This window comes from Notamacropus eugenii, chromosome 2 (genome assembly GCF_028372415.1).
Source record: "Notamacropus eugenii isolate mMacEug1 chromosome 2, mMacEug1.pri_v2, whole genome shotgun sequence".
Taxonomy (NCBI): Eukaryota; Metazoa; Chordata; class Mammalia; order Diprotodontia; family Macropodidae; genus Notamacropus; species Notamacropus eugenii.
In genome coordinates, this window is record NC_092873.1 from 209,278,186 (window position 1) to 209,301,360 (window position 23,175).

General features: G+C 38.2%; 1 protein-coding gene across 4 annotated transcripts in view; it reads left to right on the forward strand.

Moving 5' to 3' along the window:
* Nucleotides 1–1,292: 1,292 nt before the first annotated feature.
* Nucleotides 1,293–23,175, forward strand: part of NCOA7 (nuclear receptor coactivator 7) — a 182,817-nt gene continuing 160,934 nt past the window's right edge. For 2 of the 4 annotated variants that reach the window (XM_072643224.1, XM_072643228.1), the window contains exons 1-2: nucleotides 1,329–1,420; nucleotides 1,540–1,699. The gene's annotated coding sequence lies outside the window, so the exon portion shown is untranslated. Of the gene's footprint in view, nucleotides 1,421–1,539; nucleotides 1,700–2,094; nucleotides 2,212–7,103; nucleotides 7,224–23,175 lie in introns of those variants that run through there. The other 2 variants (XM_072643225.1, XM_072643226.1) reach the window with 2 other exon arrangements.

The window sequence follows — 23,175 nt, forward strand, 5'->3', positions numbered from 1 at the left end:
CAGTGAAAGTAACATTATCTAGACATTCTTCAGACAGGAAGGAGTAAACAGGGCAACAGTGAGTGTGGATCCATTTGAATAGGTATACAGCTAATAGGGGTGGGGATTCATGTTTACCCATGAGGAAACTGGGTCTAGGGAAGGTTAACAATTCCAGTCCTAAATTAACAGTATGCTTCGATGAACATTACTAGGCTTGCAAAAGAACAGGAAGGAAATGAGATGCTTGGTGTGGAAGCCTTATGCAAACCATCAAGGCATACATTCAATTTGTGCTGAAACACAAAACCTGTAACCAACATCCACTGTCTGAGTTTACTCAGTTCTAGGCTGCTGTAGACTGCGGAAAGAAGGCAACCATAAGGGATTCTGACGGGTGTGTGTGTGTGTGTGTGTGTGTGTGTGTGTGTGTGTGTGTGTGTGTGTGTGTGTGTGTGTGTGTGTGTGTGTCTGTGTGTGTGTGTGTGTGTCTGTGTGTGTGTGTCTGTGTGTGTGTGTGTGTCTGTGTGTGTGTCTGTGTCTGTGTGTCTGTGTGTGTGTGTGTGTGTGTCTGTGTGTGTGTCTGTGTGTGTGTGTGTCTGTCTCTCTGTCTGTCTGTCTGTGGTCTGTCCATCTAGGCTTTGGGTTGCGGGTACATTGTGACAACGTGACAAATTCCTTTCTAGATGCAACATTGTAAAGAGAATTGCAACTAAAATGAATTGTTTGCCTCCCGGTGGCGCTTGGATCTGACCTTGACTGGAGAGAACTGAGAAAGGCTGACTTTGAAATTTAGGGAGATTAAAACCCCTTCGCCCCACTCACTCAGAGCCGTGGAGACCTCGGAGTGCAACCCCCTACAGTCCCTAGCGCCCGCCGCCCCCAGGCCGCCCCGCCTCAGTGGGCCCAGCCCAGGCCAGGCCTGCGCTCTCTAGCAGAGCCCTCCGCGGGCTCGCGCGCCGCCGCCCGCCGCGTCACAATGGGGCCGGGGCCTGGGAAGGCAGCAGGCGCGCGCGGCTGATCGAGTGCGGGGTGGGGTTGCGGCTGTCTCCCGGGCCGAGGCCCTGGCGCTCCGTGCTCTCGAGCCGAGCCGTGGCCCCTCCAGTGCCGGCGGGGGTTGGGGACTCTGGTTGGGGGTGGCGGCGGTGGGGAGGGGACAGTGACTTGAACTCGCGGGGGCGGGGGCAGGGATGCCACCGCAGCTCCGGTCACCCTCATTGCTGACCCGACTCCACTGAGGGCCATCTGGGAAGCGGTGCGTAGCGTGCCCGGGGCGTCGCGGGCAGAGCGCCCAGGGCTGCGAGAGGGGCAGCTCTGGCCACAATGATTCTCCGGCAGGTGGCTGGGAGCCCGCCGCGGCGGTGCGGAGCCTAGGCGGGGCATGCAGCCGTAGCAGTCTGGCTCAGGGAGAGCCCTAGGTACCTCCCGGGCCGGCGGCTTGGTACGTGGGGGGCCCCGGGTGCGCGCGACTCAGCCAGCTCCTCTGCCTCCTCCCCCTTCGCTTCCTCGAAGCTCGTTCCTCCTCCCCGCCCTCCCTCACCCCGACCCCTCCTTCCCCAGGAGAGCGCGAGAGAGGATGGGCTCCCCCGCTCCGAGCGGCGGCGGCGGCGGCAGCAGCTACAGCGGCATCGGCAGCTCCTCTTCCAGCGGCCAAGGCCAGCAATGCGTCTTCCCGATCACCTCCTCCCGGGCCGTCGGGATAGGCTTCCCAGCCCTGTAGGTGAGTAAGGACCCCAGAGAGCCGTACTCGGAGCGGCTGCTGCGGTAGCAGATGCGCCCCGGCCGCTGCAGCTGATGCCGCGGATGCTGAGGCTGGAGAGGGATGGGGATGGGGGTGGGGGTGGGGTTCCGAGCCGAGAGGGGATACTCCCCAGCCGCCGGCTTTGCTCCAGAATGTGCCGGGAGAGTCCTAATGGCGGGATGCGAGCTCTGTCTCACTGTACAGCCGGCTCCAGGGCCATGTGAAGTTCAAGAATGTTTCCAAGAGAGGAGGGAGGGCATTGCTCTTCCACTCCCCGGGGGAAGAACTAGGCTAGGGGGCGGGAGCAAGACAGGTGGCTTAGCTGGTGGGCCGTGGGTGGACTGACAGGTGGGTTCTACGAGTTCCACGGATTTGTTCTGGAAATATTCCTGCCCTCCTTCTCCAGCCCCAGGCGGTCGGCAGAATGGAGGAGCTTATTTTAGGGATGCTCTGGAGGAGAGTGTGGGCGTTTATGCATTTCATGGCTTCAGGTCTTTCCTTTTTTCTTTATCTGACAGGTCGAACTCAGATTAGTGCCTTTTGCTTCTTTATAAGAACGTTTTAGGCCTAGTTAGAGAAGAGTCGGCTTGCGGTGGAATGTATTTCAAACTGTTAGTGGATAAAAGAGACTGGGATATTTCTATGGTCCCTATCCCAGGGCCTCTGTTTATTGAAAAAGACATATAAAGATTTTAAGATTTGTTCTAGGTACAGGATGTGGGGTGGGAATGTACTGCAGTGTTTCACTGAAGGGCCAGCAGTAGGCAATCATGTGTCCAGCTCAACTTCCAACCTGATCTTACTGCTTGTTAGAGAAATTGCATTGGTCTCTTTCAAGTTCAAAACGCAGAAGCTTTGACAAAACGATGTTTTCCTCTTACTCCTGTCTTTGATTTGAGGTTAATTTAGGTGATTTGGTTCTTTGGAAAATGGCAGATGTTTAAAGAAACAACAAAGAGTCCACAATTTGGAATGAAAATACAAATTGATCTCATTGTCAATACTTACTATCTCACTTAATTTTTCTCGTTTGTGGATGGCTCTCCAACTTGAATAATTTTCCAAAACTAGTTGTCATTTTCTGCCTTCTTGTTCCAGCCTATGGTGTATATATATTCGTAGTTTTTTATGTTAATTATAGTATAATCTTCCTCCAAATCCCTGAATCTAAACTAATCTTGTCTAAGCTTGCAATTTTTCCACTGTAGGTGGTTATAAAAAACCTATTTCAACTAGAAAATACTTAACCACTTAAAGGAATAAAATTTAAATTTTAAATTTAAAAATTCAAGTTTCCTCACAGAAGAAGAAACTTGGTTGAGTGCCAAGTTTACTCTGCTTTGTATTTGAGTTGCAAAATGATCTTTGGATATCTGTTATATTATAGGTGGGCAAAATAGAAACAAATTTGGGGAGTTCCAGTTCTCTTGGGAAATTCTAGTTGAATCTAAATTCAGACTGTAATACCAATCAGACTGTAATCTTATATTTGTATAGGTTTGCTCACTATATAGCAGGTGTTTCCAGGCTAAGCTAGCCATTTCACTTCTTTGAAATCTCAGTTCTCTCATGTGCAAATAAGAGGGTTGAACCAAGTGATCTCTAAAGTCCCTCCCAGATGAAATCACCTAGACAATCAATATAGCAATAGACATTGCCTGTTAGGATTTGTTTTCTACACTCCATAAAATCCCAGGATTGCTCTTTATCCCTTCCATCCAAGGTTGTGTATGACAGCTTCAGCTTCTTTCCAGCTTCCTTGCTTAATGATCAATGTCTCTTGAGACTGCTCAGTGGGGTGTTGTTGATTTCAGTTCCTCTCCACCATTATCATTATATAGCTTTCTTCCGTGTTTATATTACTGTTTGCATTTTTCCCCTTTTCAACTGATTGATTTCCACGCCTAGTTCTTATTTTATTTACCCTCTAACTGTTGGGGGTGGGGAGAGTTGATTTAGTGTTTTGCAAACTCATTATGTGTCAACAGTCTGTGCTATGGCAGTCTTAGACTACATTTCCAGAAGGTATAATATCTAGGATTAGTGTCCATATAGTTCCCAGTGTCCATATAGTTCTACTTTGGTCTGGTGACACGTAGAATTGTTATTAGTTCTGTGTGCTACATTTTACGAAGGACCGTTTCAGGTTAGAATTGGGTCCCAAAGAGGGCATCTTGAATGGTAAAAGGAACTGAAGTTAATATAAAGATCAATTGGGAAAAATGAGGAAATTGAATATAAAGATGACTTGGCAAGGACAGTAGATGAAGGGCTGTCATGTGACTTGGCCCCAGAGGGTAGAATTAGAAACAGTGGGTGGAAGTTGGGAAGAGGGAGATATAGGATTGATCCTAGGAGAAAACAAAAACAAAACTTTGAGCTATCCCAAAATGGAATGAACTGCTTCAGTTGGGCCATCTCCATTAAAGGCTTCAGGCAAAACCCAGATGACAGTTTGTGGGGAATCTTATAGAGGGAATTCTTGTGTGGATATGCGTTAAGTGAGATGGCCTCTGAGTTTGCTCCAAACTCTGAGATTCTATGATCTCCTAGATTCTAAAAATATATGGTAATACTGATTTTAATCCCTATTTTTCTAGGCACATAACAGATGCTAAATAAACACATATTGAACTGAATTAAATTGAGTAGATTATAAACATTCCTTCAGAATTTTCTGCCTTCTGGCAACACATTTTATTTCTTTCCATCATAGTTTTAAGACCTTTTTAGGCAAAGATACTTATATTAATATCCAATATACTCTTTTAAAAAAATAAGCCCTTTAGTCAACTGTCATAGATTTAGACTCTGAAGGAACCTTATAACTAACCCAACTTCCTCATTTATAGGTGAAAAAACTGTGACCCAGAGGGATAGCAGAGTCAGGAATTGAACCTCTGTTTCCAAATCTGGTACTCTTTTCACTGTACCATTCTGCATTATCCATTTGTTTGGAACCTTTCTACATAATTGTGAAAATATCTTAAAACAACATCAGTGTTCTTACTGAGACTTTCAAGTCAATCAAAATGTTAAAAAATATCATTTTAAAGTATTTGGTGGCACACTTAAATGTATATATATTCAGTCACATGAGCAACTAGAGGTTAACATTTTCTTAAGATTGCTAAACAGAATCTAAAGCTACCAGTTGTAGTGGTTTAGATAAGAAAGAGATGTATCACCAGAAAGGGAGGTCCTGGCATCTAAGTAGAGAAGTGGAGAGAGTGCTGGACCTGCAGTCAGACAGACATGAACTTAAATATAGACTCCCATGTTTTGAGGATCAAATGAGATAGTATTTGTAAAGCATAGCTGGAACATAGAAAACACTTATGGCATGTACCATTTATAGTCATGTAATAGCAAAAGATCTAGAGAAAGGCCCCAATATATTGGATGAACTCCACATAGAAAACTTACAAGAAGACATGAACAGGTATCATAGAGGATGATAAGGCATAACTGAATGGTGAGCTGCATGTTTGGAGGGAATATTCCGACCAGAGATATCAAAGATAGTCAAAGCATCTGAAGCAAAATGAAGCAGTATATTCTGGGTATTTTATAATTAGAGCAACTTTTCAATTCTGAAAATTAAATTTAAGTTTATTATTACATAATTATATTTGGTAAAGATAGCATATATCCCTCATTAATCTTTATGAATAGAGTTATAATTTTTTAATGGAGAAAAATAGTACCCATTACAGAATATCTTGCAAATAATATACTTTGACCTTCATGAGTTTTCTTTAAAATAATGAACGACTACAATTAGATTACGATAAATGCAGATTTCAGTTGGAAATGCAAATACTTCTCAATACAACTAATATAAAATTTTCTTTCTGTCCATCTACAAAGTAGAAAGAGTGCTGGACTTGGAGCCTGGATACTTGGGTTCAAGCCAAGCCTCAGCTATAAGCTGTTTGACTATACAAAGAAAGGCAAATTTAACTCTCAGATTCTCAGTTCCTACATCTTTAAAAAGAAGATGATAATATTTGTACTTCCTACCACAAAGGGTTATCATAAGGAAAAAGCACTATAGAAATGAGTTATTATTGTCATTCATTCCGGAGTCTACTTTGGACAGTCTCTATGCTGGTCAAAAGAGGTATGATGGTAAGCTACACTGTTGTACTACAATTCTACAAATAGATGCTTACATTTTTTTTTACCAAAGTTAGTATAAAGCATTTTTAAAACCGGACAACTTCAATGAAGTAAATTTTTTTTTGGCCAAGTATAAACTCAGTCTTTGTAAGCAGAGTCAAGCATACACACAAAAAAGATCTTTTTGGTTAATAGATGTCTGTTGTATGTATGGGTAGGTCACAATATTATAAATTTAGAGATGGAAAGGATCATCTTGTCCATTCTACAGTTGAGGAAATTGAGGCCTAGAGAGATCTTGCCCAAAGTCATTTAGGAATTAACTGGGAAGGCTAGGATTTAAACTCAAGCCTTCTGATTTTAAATCTCACATTCTTTCCTTAAGGTTAAAAGAAATGAAAGGAATAATAACGCTTCATGCTTAGTTAGCACTTAGTACTTGACTGCTTCTCTAACTGTGATCTGATTCATGTAGAATGATCCTCTAGACCTAATCCCCCCTAAATTTCAAACCTCTATCCCATCTCTGATCTCTACCCAAATCTCTCTATATATTCATTTCCTTCCTTCCTTCCTTCCTTCCTTCCTTCCTTCCTTCCTTCCTTCCTTCCTTCCTTCCTTCCTTCCTTCCTTCCTTCCTTCCTTATTTTTTTTTTTGTGCAGTCTGTCTGTCCCACCAGCCCTCTACTATTTTTTTTTTTCTGCTCTTAAAAATTATTGAGCTAGGGACTGGACCTGTGATTTTATTGGTGTAGGGATCTCCCAGGTTAGGATACTCCGCCCATGCTGGTGAGCACCTTTGAAACTTAAGGTCTTAGAGGTGGCTAAAGTGCTAAATTTAAGTGGTTTGCCCAGCGTCGCTAAGGAAGCAGTATCAGAGATCTTTCTAACTTCAAGGCAGACAGTTGAACCTCATATACCCTTATAAACTCTTTACATTTTCTCACAATCATAAATTATGCACCTCTTAAAGCTAATTATTACATCACTCCTTAAGGTTCATCAGGTATTTGTAGTACATTGGTATCTTGGCACAACTATATTATATTTAATGTTGTATTTCCTTTTTTATCCTAGGAACAGGGATGATCATCTTGATTGAGAAATTGTTATTTTTCAATGTATTATTTTGACCTCACAAGGGTAATGTGAGCACTACCGTCAAATAAGGCTTTGTAAAATGTCTCGGACACTTTACTAAGATGGAAGCAAATGAGCCAGTCAATGAACAAGCATTCATTAAGTACTCACTGTGTTACAGGCACTGCATTAAAACATTGAGGATATACTGTGGCACAAATGAAAGTCTCTGCCTTCAAGGAGCTTATAGCCTCTGGGGGAGATAAAATATAACCATACAAATCTCCTGCATGTACACAAGGTATATCCAAAATAGTTTGGGGAGGCAATGGGCTGGCAGTTGGGGTGGAGACTGGGAGATAGGTATGGGTGACCAGGTAGAGGTTCATAAAACAGGAGGCATTTGAACTGAGTCTTAAAGGAAACCAGAGTATCTAAGAGTATGAGTTGAGAAGGGAGTGAATTCCAATCATAGGGGATAGCCAATTAAAAGGCAAGAAGTATTTGCCAGTATTGTGGAAGGAACTGACTAATGTGTAAGAAGTTTAGATAGGAAGGGACCAAGTCATATCAAACAGGAGTTTCTGTTTAAACTTTGAGGGAGTCACTAGGGTTTTTGAGTAGGTTTGTGTGAAATGATTAGACCTGTTATCTTAGGAAAATCAATTAGCAGTTGAGTGGAGGATGAACTGGAGAGAGGAAAGGCTTGATGCAGGGACATCAAAAAGTAGGCTATTGAAGTAATCTAAGCTGGAGGTGATGAAGGCCTTAACTAGGGTGATACCTGTGTGATCGGAGAGAGGATGGAATGAATGTGAGAACTGTTCTGGAGCTAGAGAAGCTTTGATGAATAAAGAAAAGGAGCAGTATTAATCATTTAAAGTTGCAGTTTTTCAGTCAATATCACTACACTGATAGGACTCTTTTATTAGTATCCTGAGACATACATTTTCAGTCAGAGCCAACGGAAGAATTTGTTATGGCTGACTATGCATAGTTATTACAAAATTTTGTTTTACATTATTCATTTTTTTAGGGGGAGATGAAAGCAAGAGAAAATAAATACTTGTTAATTTTTTAAAAAAGTAAATAGGATTGAATGACATTTTAAAAATATTATAATAATTTTGACCGTCCTGATTTTGTTTCTCTAATTTAAGCATTTTATCCTCCTATTCTTTTTGAGGCTTAATATAATATTTTTCCTTAGCTTAAAGAATTTTTTTCTTTTTCCCTTGAGGGGGAGGGGAAGATTCTCTGTCTTACCTCAGAACTGGAAGCTTTTTTGTTATAATCAGCAATTATGTGATGATTCTGCAAAGTGATTACCTCCCTTTCTTAGTCATGCTATTCAGGGCTTTTACTTAGTCTGCCTTTTAGATCATAAACTTGAAAAGACCAGAGTGTGTTGTTCCTTAATTAGAATTTCATTTTATTGGTGTAAGTAGGTAGTTTTGGGTTTTCTATGACTGGCTCAAGGGAGGTTTCTGTTATATCCCATCCATGTGAACAAACAAATGTGACCAAACTCCATGAAGGAGGTTGGATTCAGTATGGTACAAAGTATGAGTCAGGAGCCCTGGGTCCTGATTCTTATTCTGCCACAAACTTACTGTATAACCTTGAATAAGTCACTTGACCTTTGGTGGATCTCATTCTTCTATACATTTTAGAAGAGTAGGTAGGTCAGATGCTAAAGTCTCTTACAACTCTACTTATGTGACCTCTTATTTAAGTCTGCATGACACCTGTAAAAATGTGAACTGTAGGAATGAATTTTTCACTTATTAGCAAGCTTTATCAGCTTTAGGTAGATACAACTTCAGAAGTGTCAGAATAAACACATTTTCCTTGATTAAAGACATTGAGAAGCCATTGGATATTAAGACAGCTTATCCTGATACAGATTCTATCCTTGAAGCAACCACATTATAATATCAAAATAATCAGAAATTAAATATTTGCTGCAAGTAATGAAAAAGGGGCATTGGAGAGAAACTTGGGTGATATGTCTCCTATACTGTTAGGGGTCAGGAACATTTGTCAGGCATGGGCAGGTTTAAACGCAGAGGTACTTTTCTTTTTCTCATTCTGTATTTTCACCAAGCAGACTTCTGATCTTAATTTGGTTTCCTAAGAATGCTTCCCTACCGGGAAGAGACATGTTTTATTGTAAATTATTAAATTGGCTTTCTGGTACAAATCAGTCTCCTGTGAGTTTGGATAGCATGAGCCAGTTTTTCCCAGAGTCTGATCACCCCTGGATAAGTGTACCATGAAAGTTCCAGATCAGCAGTGTTAATGAGACAGACCATCAAATATAGAGAGAAATCATGAGCACTTTTCTATCAGTCTGTCTTCTGCTACTATATGTACACATACTTCTGTCAATCTTGTTACATACTTTGATGGTTTCTTCTGTTTTAAATAGATTGTAAGAATATGATCTTTCATAGTCAAATTAGGAATGGCTTTTATTTTTGAGAATCAGCATCATGGGATAGAACCACTGGTATGGGAGTCAAGGATACCCTGGATTTAGTCCCAGAGTGATCTCTAAACTGTTGTGTGATCTTAGACAAGTCACTTAATCTCTCATGTTCTCATCATTAAAATCTTAGGACTGAACTATCTGACTTCAAAGTTGTAAACTTTCATATTTCTGTGGTTCTGGGAACTGCTTTAATTGTTTAAGTAACATTTGATTTTGCATAACATTCTTGCATTTCAGATCTGTTTTTCATCAGAGGTTTTTTTTTTTTTTAATTGTCTGAAGCAGCAACTCTTCCTTTTTTCCCACATGTACTGTCCTTTTTACTTCCTTCTCATCCTAGCCCACATCTCACTTCCTTCATATTTTGCTTGATTTTGGCTTCTTTGCTTACATTTTGTACTTTATTTTAGGATAAGATTAAATCTCAAGTATAAATTAAGAGAGAGGTAAAGACTGGATATGTGATTTCATGGGTATAGGCAGGTCCCATGTAAGGAAGCTCCTAGTACCGATCCAGATCAATACCTTCTCTGCAAATTCTAGTCTTGGAAAATTGCCTAAGAGTCAGTGACTTGCATGGGGTCACATAGCCCATGTGTGCTGTGTCTGAGGCAGGGCATGAATCTAGGTCTTCTTGACCTTGCAACCAGCATTTTATCAATTACATCATTCTGCCTTTCTTTCAGGTAAAATACCTTTACTAATATAAACATTGACATAGAAATCTTAAGTTAGTTTTCTTTAGAAAATGTGAACTAGGAAATGTATTAAAAGTGAATTGATAATAGAATTTTAGAATTGTAATAGACCACACAGATCATTTATTCCAAATCCCACCCCCATATTATGATGAGGAAACAGTCCTAAATGGATTGCTTGTCATCAGAGCTGGCATGTGAATCAAAACGTTTTGACTCGAAATTCAGGAGTCTTCTTGTTTTTTCAGTATTTTGATATATCTGCGATCTGATCAACATGGACACTCCTTCCAATAGTGTATATTGCAATTGATCCATACCTTCTCATCTTGTGCAACTCTTGTTCTTTTGAACAAGAAATCCTCCATAGAGAATCTATTTAACATTTTAGGGGTCTTCCTTTAGGCCTCTTGATATAACATGGGTACCAGTCTATTTCTTAATTCTGTCTCTGCTGGCCAACATCATTTTTTCATCATAAATATCTTTGATATCTTTTATGCCTTTCATGCAAAGCTCTTCATTGGTAATATCTTTCTATCTATTTACATTTGTTTCAAGAAGCTTGGAGTCACAAAAAGAACTGAACAATTTTTCAAATGAAATCTAGCTAATTCTCTTTTGCCTGTTCAGTTCTGAGCTCAGTCTACTGTCTATCTGAAATGTTTGTCCAAGACATAGAGAGAGTTATCCACTGATTGTTCAGTCAGTCATTCAGTTATGTCTGACTCTTCATGATCTCATGGACTACACCGTCCATGTGGTTTTCTTAGCAAAGATATTGGAGCAGTTTGCCATTTCCTTCTTTGGTGGATGGAGGTAAACAAAGATTAAGTTATTTGCCCAGGGTTACACAGTAAGTATCCAAGGCCAGATTTGAACTCAAGTGTTCCTGACTCCAGGTCCAGCATTTTATCCATTGAGCCATCTAACTGACTATTATCCACTGAGAGATGAATTCTAAAGTCTAGTTGTGTATCATGAGATCATTTAGTTACTTACTACATTTAGTTACTTACTACATTTAGTTACTTACTAGAATGGACCCGAGGCTATCAAATCCAAACCCCTTATTTTAAAGATAAAAAACTGAGGATCAAAAAGGCTAAGCAACATGTACAAGTTCACAGATAATAAGCATCAGAAGCAGGATCTGAACCCAGGGCCTCTGATTTCAGAGCCAGCGTTCTTTCCACCAGATCATGATAGCAAGCATTCATTATCCATTTGGCTTTTCCTGTGTGGATAGTTAGGTGTCTTGCCTCAAACACAGCACACATGAACAATATGACCCCATGTGAATCATTGAATTTTTCAGTGCCCTCTCGGGCAACTTTCTAAGATTAGAAATTGCAGAGAAGGTACTGACCTGCATTGGTGGAAGGAGTTTCCTTATCTAGGAGTTCTCTATACCCATGAAATCACACATCCAGTTCTATCTTTCTCCTAATGCTCTCCAGATGTTTTCTTAATGACTATAGATCTTATTTAGGAACTTCTACCCTGTGCCTTAATTTAATTAAATTTAAGTTCAACAATGATTTACTTAATATCCTCTATGTACAAGGCACTTCATTTCAAAGACAAAATGAAAAATAGTTCCTGTGCTCAAGGAGTTTACATTCTACTGGAGGATACCACATGTTAACAAATACTTAAATTTTTAAAAATTTGATAAGAGGATATTAGAGAAAAATTGGTTGAAACTAGATTAATACATTCAGTACATCAGTACAATGCAATCTGCAGACAAGAGCATTTGAAGAAGACCTCACTATCTCTAACGTCTCCCTTCAACTTATATTCTGCACTGGATATCTAAAAGACAGTGACATATGCATTTATAAAATATATATATATATATATATATATATATATATATATATATATATATATATATATATATATATATATATGCATGGCAAGCTTATGTTTCACCATAGGTTTTACTTGAGATTGATCAGTTAATCAGCAAGCATCTTTTAAGGTGTTTATTATGTTAGGTGCACAAAGGATGTCCTCAAGAAACTTGTATTTTATAAGGCAAGACAAAATGGCCATATATAAATACATATTAAGTATATACCTAATAAACTTGGTGGAGGGGAGCGCATTAATGGGAGATATCAGGAAAGGCATCATTGTGTTTGAGTTAACTTGGAAGGAAACTAGATGCAGAGAGTAAGTTTCCAATAAGAACAAAGTCATGAAAGTCATGTGAGGAGCAGAAGAAATCCAGTTTGGCTAGAAGGTAAACTGTGTGAAGGGAAGTAATGTGTAAAATCAGATTGGAAAAGTAAGTAGGGACCAGGTTATGATGGGCTTAAATGCCAAATGGAGAGTGAATATTTGATCCTAGTGATAATACAAAGGGGAATGGCATGGTATCAGACCAGTGCTTTATGAATATCACTTTAGCAGCTTTAAGAAGATTGGTGTCTAGAAGATATATACATAGATATATACACACATCCATATACTTACATTTATATACACACACATGTATATATATATATATATATATATATATATATATATCACATATGAGATATCTCACACAAATGTGTGTGTGTATTAAATTAGGAAGGCCAAATAGATACCTGCTGAAATAGTGCAAGTGAGAAGTTATAAGGACGTGTAAACTAGGATGATAATCTTGTGAGTTGGGAGAAGAAAACAAAGTAAGCGATAGTGTTGAGAGTAATTAGAAGGACACCAAATGTGGTTGGAGGAGAGGAGACATGGGTGCATCCAAGCCTACAGCCCATGAGAGAGATGCGTGAAAAATAATGAGTGCTGCTGGTCAGGATAGGGAACTCTCCCAGACTGGATGAGAACAGATCATGGTGGGGACAGCTGCTGTTTCTACTTCTGCTGCTGCTGATGGATGAACCCTGATTGCTGTGCACATGACCATGGTTCAGGGTCACCCCTGAGTGAATAGATATTCATGTGTTGGCTGTGGTGAATCACATGTAGATCATAGTACTATTCATTCTCAGGAAACAAAAATACTATCTCTCTGTGAATCTTATCATTCTTTGGGTTTGGTATTATTTTGGCCCTTAAAAAGTGTATCAAGGAAGGAAATTCAGAACTCCATCTTCATTACCCGATATAAGACAACTTTATCTACCCCAAGAAAACATCCAGGATTTTAAGGTGCCCCTTCCAACCCTCAAGATCTCATTGGCTGTTGTCTTTGGCTTATTGATCCAGGTAGAGAGGTAGAATAAGATAAGCGATAATGAAAGTGGCTGCCCAAATAAATTTATTTCAAGCAAAAACCTGAAATTCATACTAGATTAAGCAATTCAGTGAGAAACTTCAGTCAGTGATTTCTTATACCTCAGAATTGTTCAAAGAACCACTTAGAAGCCCAAAAGAAATATGAAAGGGTGCTGCTAGCAAAGCCAGCATAGACCCAAGCAACTAAGCCTGCAGCCTCCCAGCATGACCCAAGTGATCCAGAAGCATATGGAGCCTGCAGATCTCTGTGTCTGGAGGCAGTAAGAGCTGAAATTCCACCCCAGCCTGGGAAACTAGGAGAAAGTGCTGAGAAGCATCAGTGACTAGCATGGCTCAGAAGCTCTTAGAACTGGACATGTCAGGCCTAAGGGGTTAGAAGCCCCTACCTAACACTATCCAAAAACTCCAAAGAGGGCCCTGAATATTCTGAATCTCAGGTGTCTGCACAGGGTCTCCTACCTCAGATGACTTTGTCCTAGAAGGTAGAAGAAGTAAACCTATGAACCTAGGGTTAGCCAGGGTGAATCCACACAGGGCTGATTGTCTCATACAAATGGGAAACAAAAAGACAGAGCCTGACCTTGGCACAAAGCCACAATTCAGGAGCTAAAACTGAAGAAATGACTAACCAACTAAGACACTGAGCAGTACAAAAAAATTACTCTAGATCTTGAGAGGTTCAAAAATCCAGCTTAAAAACAGAAAGTAACTCCATAACAATTGCAAGCAGTAATTCAAAGGAAAAAAATGGATTCCCCGCATTCATTTAGTCCAAAGGACTGCATGAATATATAGAATAAATGAAGCAAGAGGTTAAAAACATTAAATAAAAACCACAGAGGAAAGGATCAGAGTGAGAATAAAGTAGTTTAGAAGAAAAAGTGGTAAATCTTACCCAAGTAACAGTATAATGATTAAATACAAGTCCAAACAGAAATCAATGAACCCATGAGACAGCAGAAAATCCTAGAAGAAAATCAAGAGATTGAAAAAAAGAAGAAAATGTAGGCTAGCTGATTAAAAAAAAAACCCAACAAAACCTGATCCATAAAATAGTCCCCAAAGAGATAATTTAAGAATCAGTGGACTCCCTGAAACCCATGATAAGAAAAAACCTTAATAAGAAAAAAAACATAATATTTCAGGCAATAAATAAAGGCTTCAGATCCATTAGAACCAGAGGGTAAGGTGAAGACAGAAAGAACCCACTGATCCACCTCCTAAAAGGAACTCCAAAAGTCAAAGTTCCAGGAATGACATAGCCAAAGTCCTGAATTCCCAAGTCAAAGAAAAAACACTGTAACTAGCATCCAGAAAAAAAAGTTTTAGTACAAAGTAGCTGTAGCCACAATCAGAATATTTGGCATCCTTTATTATAAAATGAGAGATCTTATAATACAGTATTCCAGAATGCCAAAAAGGATAGGATTACAATCAGGTACCAACTTCCCACTGCAAAGCTGGGTATCATCCAGTGGGGGTGGAGAATGGATCTTTAGTGGAATAAAGGGTTTTCAGATTTTCCAATGTAATGAGAATGAAGCTGAGTAGGGATTTTAAATGCAAAAGAGAGAAAAGAAGCCTAACTAGGTAAATTCATTTGAGCAGTTGGAAGGGGCTGTAGGATAATGTAATGCTAGCATTCTAATGGAGGAGAAGAAACAAATGTCCCTTGAAAATCTTAATGTTGTCAGAGAGTATTGAGGGAGCTTTATAAGAACAACAGAAAACCTGGAGCTAGCTTGATTTTGTTGTAAGCTTTTAAAGAGGGAGACCAAAAGGGAGGAATATGCTGTAGAAAGTGGGAAGAAGGAGTTGATGGAACTTGTTTTCTCTCCTATGTTGGGTGCATGAGAAGAAAACAAAACATGGAGGAGAAGTAATAGGATGAATTGACATCAAAGGAACATCACTCTTATCTGAAGTGGGCAAAGGAGGGTTAAATAGAGACAGATACATGAACAAACATGAATACATCAACTCAACAGGGTTAGTTGAGTGTGATAGAGAGAGTAGGACCTGAGAGAAGATAACATTGTACAGGAAAGAGTCATATACTAAATGGTCTTCCTGATGCTGATGGAGGAGATTAAAAGCAAAAGAAAGAACTGAGCTGGCATATAAAGGGTCAAATGGTTGAACCAATAGTAACCTATGAATGGAATGGAATATTATTGTGTCATAAGAAATTAAAAAGGTAATTTCAGAGAATCCTGGGTCATTTGAGCTGAGGTGAGCAGTGAAGCTGATTCTCTCTCTCTCTGTATACACACACACGTATATATACATATATACACATACATATACACATATGTGTATATATTCATATATACCCATATACATGTGTGTATGTATGTATACATACATACACACACACACCATAACAGCAACATTGTAAAGACAAATGACTGCCAAATATTTAAGTATCAATGAAATGACCAATTATTTCTACAGACAACCAATGAAAAAGAATATTATCCATCTCCTAACAAAGGACATGGATGCAAGGGACAGAAAGATGCATATGTTTTTGGATATGATCTCTTGGTGGGTTCATTTTTCTTGACCATGCTTATGTATTTAAGGTTTTTTTCCCCTCAGTTTGTAACTGAGGGTTGAGAGAAAGGGATGTCTAGTAAATGGGAAACCCCCCTAGAAAGAGAGGGCCATTGAAACTGTCAAAAATGTCCAGAAGAGAAGAAAAGGAAGTTCAGAAGGAAGCCCAGGCAAACAGGATATTTTTGACTGTTTTGTAGAATTTATTACATACTTTTTTTAAATGAGCAGTATGAAATGAAAATTTATGGTTTTCTATATATTTCTCTTTTTTGTGTGTTTTACTGTGTCTGTGGAAATGATGTTTTGAATTATGAATTAAAAAAAAGAAAAGCATTATACAAAATTATTTTTGTCATCTTTCAAGGAATCTTATATAATCTTAACATTTGCTTAAGAGACAATGTTGGGAAATATGCTATCTTGCTTTGCCATACCAAATGTTTTTAATAGTCAACAAATAAGCACAGGGGGATCTTATATTCTCAGAACCTTCCAACCAATTGTGTGACTTCAAAGGTATAGTCTGTTATAGAGTGTAATTTTTTTTAAATTAATTTTTATTTATTTTCAGTGTTATACAATCACTACCACATAACTTAGATTATTATTTTCCCCCTTCTTCCCCTTTACCTCCCCTCTCCCTCTCTGAGATGGCATACAATTTTGTATAGGTTCTACACATACATTCCTATTAAATACATTTTCACTATAGGCATGCTGTGTAGAAGAATTAAAATGAATGGGAGAAATCATCTGACAAACCAAAATGCAATACACACACACACAAAATGATCTGCTACATTCTGCGATTGAATTCCATAGTTCTTTCTCTGGATGTAGAAGGCATTTTGCCTTAGAAGACCATTGGGAATTTTTTTTAAGTCCTTGCATTGCTACAAGGTTCCAAGTCTACCATAAAAAACTCCCACACAGTGTGGCTGTTGCTATGCATAAAGTTCTCCTGGTTCTGCTCCTTTCCCTCAGCATCAGATCATATAAGTCTTTCCAGGTCTCTCTGAAGTCTTCCTGTTCATCATTTCTTATAGCACAGTAGTATTCCATTACATTCATATACCTCAATTTATTCAGCCATTCCCCAGTTGATGGGCATCCCCTTGATTTCCAGTTCTTGACCACCACAAAGAGAGCTACTATAAATATTTTTGTATATGTGGTTCCCTTTCCCATTTTTATGATCTCTTTGGGATACAGTCCTAGAAGTGCTATTGCTGGGTCAAAGGGTATGCCCATTTTTGTAACCCTTTGGGCATAGTTCCAAATTGCTCTCCAGAATGGTTGGATCAGCTCACAGCTCCAACAACAATGAATTAGTGTTCCAACTCTCCCACATCCTCTCCAGCATTTATCATCTTCCTGTTCTGTCATGTTAGCCGATCTGATAGGTGTGATGTGGTACCTCAGAGTTGTTTTGATTTGCATCTCTCTAATCAAAAGTGATTTAGAACATTTTTGCTTATGACTATAGATATCTTTAATTTCTTCCTCTGAAAATTGCCTGTTCATATCCTTTGACCATTTATCAATTGGGGAATGATTTGTATTGTTGTATATTTCACTCAGATCTCTATATATTCTAGAACTGAGGCCTTTATCACTGACATTAGCTGTAAAAATTCTTTCCCAGCTTCTCCAGTTTATTCATGGTATCAATCTTTATACCTAAATCATGTACCCATTTGGAGTTTATTCTTGTGTATGGTGTCAGGTATGGGTCTATGCCTAATTTCCGCCACACTTATAGAGTGTAATTTTTAAAAAGAAAAACTCTTCCTGTTCTCTTCTCATGCCTTCATCAATGATGTCCTTGATACATGTGTGAATTATCCTGAAGGTTTTGTAGAGCTTGGAGAGTAGGCATATGGGTTGGTAGTAACGTTTTTTAATTGCCCTTTTTGGTAATAATAATGTCCATTATTTTTTCCAAGAATCTGATATCTGAACATCAGATACCTTGAGAATAATTCCTTTAATTATGTCAACTCCAATACAAACTACTTTTGTGTATATTGGGTCAGTTCAAGCTGCTATTCTCATCTTTGTTTTCTGCATTGCCATTTCCACTTCCTTATGTAAAACATCAGAAACTGTGTTGTTGCAATGGCTCCACTGTCCTTAATGGAGAAAAAGTTGTTATAGAAATCTTTGATATATTTCCATTTTTTATCTATTTCATTCCTTCTACTTTCAGCCTTGAATGTTCTTGGGATGATTTGACATAATTGGTTGTTGTTGTTGTTTTTGCCAAGCTTTCTGTTAACTTGTTTTTCCTCTACCCCTTCTCACTGTTTTATGAGGCATAATACTCATATACTATCCTCTCAATAATATTTTACAAATTATTTTGTATCTATCTAGGCATGATGTTGTTTCTGCTATATGAGAGAGAGATACAAAGAGACAGAGAGATGGACAGAGAAAGAGAAATTGTTCTCACCTTCCTGTAGAATAAACCATATTCCCCATTCCTATCACTCTAAGTCTTCCATTATTTGTTTCTTTTTTTCCTATCGAATTTTAATTTTCATAGCTCCCTAAAATGAGCTATTTTCCAGTGAAGCTGGTCTCTTCGCACTTCTTTACACACCTTGTGCATTTGCCTTGTACTGTTATTTTTTTTTTCTGTATATGTCTCATCTCATCAAATGACTATAAGTTCTTTAAGGGCAGGAACTATGTCTTATGCTTTTCATTTTCTCTTAGTTTCTAGTACACCTCTCTTCAACATATACTAGGGATTCAGTAAATGCATGTTAAATATATTATAGATATAGAGCTAGGAGAAAAACTTACTGCCCGTCTAATCCAACCCCTTCAATTTACAAATAAGAAAATCAAAGTCTAGAAGGGCAAAAACAAATTACTGAAGGTCATCTTGGTAGAAAGTAGCTAAACTAGGCTTTGAATTAAGGTCCTTTGATGCTAAATCCATTTCTCTTTTCATGATACCATGTTTCCTTCATAATATATATCTATTTGAATAGGAGAGTGTCCAAATTATGTCATATGAGACAGTGAAAGGAACTCACAATTCTGGACCTGGAAAAGAAAAGACTATATTTGAAAGGTTATTATCTAGAATGGAGATTGTACTTAAACTGAAAGTGAAGCAGATTGGAGCTAAAAATACAAGAAAGTATTTCCGAAAATTTAGAACTCTTCAACAGTGGAATGGGCTGACTTGAGAGATAGTAAGTTCCTCTGTCACTGAACAAGTTCATGAAGAGACTGGACAATAATTTTTTAGGGATAGTGTAGAAAGGATTAAGTCACTAGAAGAGAGGGTTAGACTCTAGGTTCATAATTCTTTCCAACTCTAAAATTCTATGATCTATAAGTGTTTTAATATTTTGAACTGTTACATACTTGACCATTTTAAAGTCTTTTTACCACACCCTTCATTTCCTTCCCCCCATTTCCTCAACTCTATGATGTTTATATTCTCTAGATTTTACAAGAAAGAAAAAATAAAACTGCTTACTGTATACAAAGTATTGCTAAAGGCTGAAAAGTAAATGTCAATTAGCAAACTCATTTTAGTCCTGTTTGCATCTGTTATTTCTGATCACTCGTTTGCTTGCATTTATGTATATGTTTTCACTAAACTTCTTGAGGGAATGTGCATTCATTTGTTAAGTATATTCAAATTTCACAAGTCTGTTCTCTGGAGGAGAATCAAGTCTCAGTACTTTCACCTGTTGGTACTCTTGGTCTAAGGTTGTATAGTTTTACAAATTATTTTTATTTGCAGTAGAACCTGTAAAAAAATTTAATTGTCAATTTTTAATGGTTCTTCCCTGTTATTAGCTTCTCTTATGTCTTTAGCTATAGCCAATCAATAATGAAGGGCATGAATTGAAAAGAGCACTGACTCAGGACTTGAGGTCCAGGAAGACACATGAGGACATGAGTTCAAATCCTGATAATTACTACCAGTACAATTAGCATGTGACTTTATGACCCTCCACCTCAGCATCCTCATCTGTAAAATGAAGGGAAGGAGCTTGACTAGACGGTCACTCTTGTCCCTACCAACTATAGATCTGTGAGCAGAATTTTTAAACTTGCACTGTGTGCTCAGAGTATAAATGAAAATTTGGAACTTCCTCCTTGCCCTTGAGATGCTTATTTCCAGTCTAGTTGGAAAGATATGAAAAGCAAAAGAAACAATTAGAGAGTAATGGAAAGGGGTTATAGAGAATAGAAAATATGATCCAAGGAATATTAGTATGGTTTCATTATGTTAAGGTTATCCCTCAAAATAAGTATGATGTTTGTAAAGGATTAATGCATGGTTATGTTTAAACTTTGGAATATTTTCATACTTTAAATTTTTTTTTAGTGTCTTTGCTTAGATCTCCATTGAGATCTTAACCATTTGTCATCTTATTCAAACAAGATAGTACTTGGCTTATCTTGGGTATAACAACTGCACGTGTGAGATCCTTCGGTTTTAATTGGACAAAATAAGACTCTTGACCATTTTTTGACATTCTCTTGACAACATATACATGTTTTTATTTGAATTATATAGAATTTTGAATGCATATGTGCGTATACATGTGTATGTATTTCTAAGTACCAGACAAAAGAAGTAATAAGTGCTTAAAATATGATCAATATTTTTTGCACAATGATATTTGATAATATTCCTTTATGCTTAGATGTGTCTGAATCTCAAGAGTTAAATATGTCAAGAAAGATGCATAATCTGGTCTTTGGTGTTGGATGTTGGACTCTTCTTGGCTGAACATCCTTGACATTACAAACTGAATCCCTGAGCAAGTATAAGAAACATAAAAAAGGGAATATACTCTTTGTTATTATTTGTGCTAAATGGATACTGTTCTCTCATTCTTTTATTCTAGATGGCTTTGGCATAATTGTTTGAACAGGCATAGAAATTGAACCTGTGATTTTATTGGAATAGGAAACTTTCACTCAAGCAGTTGTTTCCTCTCTCAATGCAGATTGGCACCTGTTTGCAACTCAATCTATTATAGTTGCCTAGAATCCTGAAAAGTTAAGTGACTTGCTCAGACTCACATAGCCAATGTGTATTAGAAGTAAGATTTGAACTCCTGGCTTCCTGATTCCAAAGTCAGTTCTCTCTCTGTTGTTCCATATTGATTCTTCAATGGAATGGAAGAGTCCACTGTTCCATTTTAATGCAAAGTAATATTGAATGTGCAATTTTGACCTCCATTTCTAAAAATCCTTAAAGTAGTTTATGGATCAGGGTGTTTCTGTATTTTCCTAATAACTATGAGTGTTATGCATAATTTTTAGAGCTGATGTGGGTCATGTATGCTTTATACATAGATGGATAATAATTGTGTAGCTCTTTAAAGGATAAAGTACTTGAACTATGTGCATGCTGAATGAGTCAGTCCAGTATTTCTGAATGCTTTACTTGAAAGGCATACGATCAGCTCTTTCAACAATGCAGATTATTGGCTATTATATGCTAATCTGATTGCACAGGCAGATTTTCCTTGTTTCTAGTGATTTAGTGCTGCTTCAGTCTCTGTACTTGATCGCATTATTTTGAACGTGCAAATGATGAGAGGCTTTTAAAAGAAATTATGGCCATACCTGGGTTGTGTTATATCAAGTTTATGTAAAGTGTTACAGAATTGTAGTAACAGTATGTTTAGCTTACCACTGGAATCACTAATAGTATACCACTGCCAAAAACCTTAGTGTGTTTTCTTGGCATGAGTAAATCTTTTCTCTTTGGCAAGCCTTCCCTGACCATTTCATTCCCAGACCCCTTATTATATGTATGACCCATTTTGGCATTTGGTTATGTTCTAGTTTGCATTGCTTTTCTAATTGTGACATGAGTAGTCAGTCTTATCTCTCTAACTTTATGAAACCTGAAAACCTTAAAAGCAGGAATCCACTCAGCAATACCTTTTATATCTGTGGATTTTTCTGCATGTAGCCCAGGGCTGGGTGCACAATGTTCATAACAACCCAAGTTTAGGTAATGCTTTACAGTTCTAAAATTTTAAAGATGCTCCACTAAAATCCTAGTAGTGACTACCCCAGTCATGACTCTTGTGTCTTGATGGCAATATCCTGTGAAGTCAGTTATTCAATGAGTAAATATTTATTTAGTGCCTTCTGTGTGTCAGCACTGTGCTAAGCATTGATGATAGACAACACACAATAGGAATCTGAAATGGGGAGAAGAAGGGAGAAAGGAAGGGAAGAGTATTGTTTAGTGGCAGGGAGCATTATGGAGATATCCAAAGAAGTGCATCTGGATGGGAAATAAAAAGATGACTGACCAGGGCACCCTTCTTAACAAGTGGAGGTCCTAGGAGGAGCCCTCCAGCTCCATCCTCCAGAGGGGTCCAGGGGCAGAGGGTACTTGTTGAGTACCAGGGCTGCTGTGATCTTGCAAGATGATGAAGTTTCTGGGGATGTGTTGGAAAAACCAGAGCTGGATGGGAATTGAAGAGATGGCTGGCTTGGGCATCCTCCTTAAATGGAGGTTTTACTGGAAAAATCTGCAAGGATGGGCTTACTAATGGTTCACTAAGTTATACAAAAGCAAGTCTAAGTTCAGAGAAGCTCATTACCAAGTTGCTGCAGAGTGATGGAGATTTTTGTCCAGTGCAACTCTTGAAGACCAGCTACTAAGTTATTAGAGAGTTAGCGATCTGTACTGGTGAGGGTGTTTTATATACATATATGTGTACATACATATATACATACATATGTATGTGTACACACACATATACACATATACATACATGTATGCTTACACATAATGGATATAAATTATATATAATATGTATATTGATATGATAAATATATCATGTGTTTTATGTATTTAAAGATTTATACTTCCCCTTAAAGGTTTGTACTTTCCTTTACCACTACCCCCTCCAAATAACTTGTAAGGTAAGCAATGCAAGTGTTATTGTCCCCATCTTTCAAATGAGGAAACTGAGGCTCAGGGAGATGAAATGACTTGTCCAAGGCAGAAGTAGCAGAATAGGAACATGCATCACAATCTAGGTCCTCTAGCTTCAAATCTAGCATTTTTTCTTCTATACTGTGCTGAAACCAAAATTGTTATTAAAAGCTTATGAGTCAAGAGGACAATAACAAAGACAAGTTTTCTATTAATTATAGTCCTATTTATGCATAGGAGATATTCAGTAAGTCCATATTGAATGAAATAACGTTGATATGCATAGTATTTTTTTCATTACTCCTCC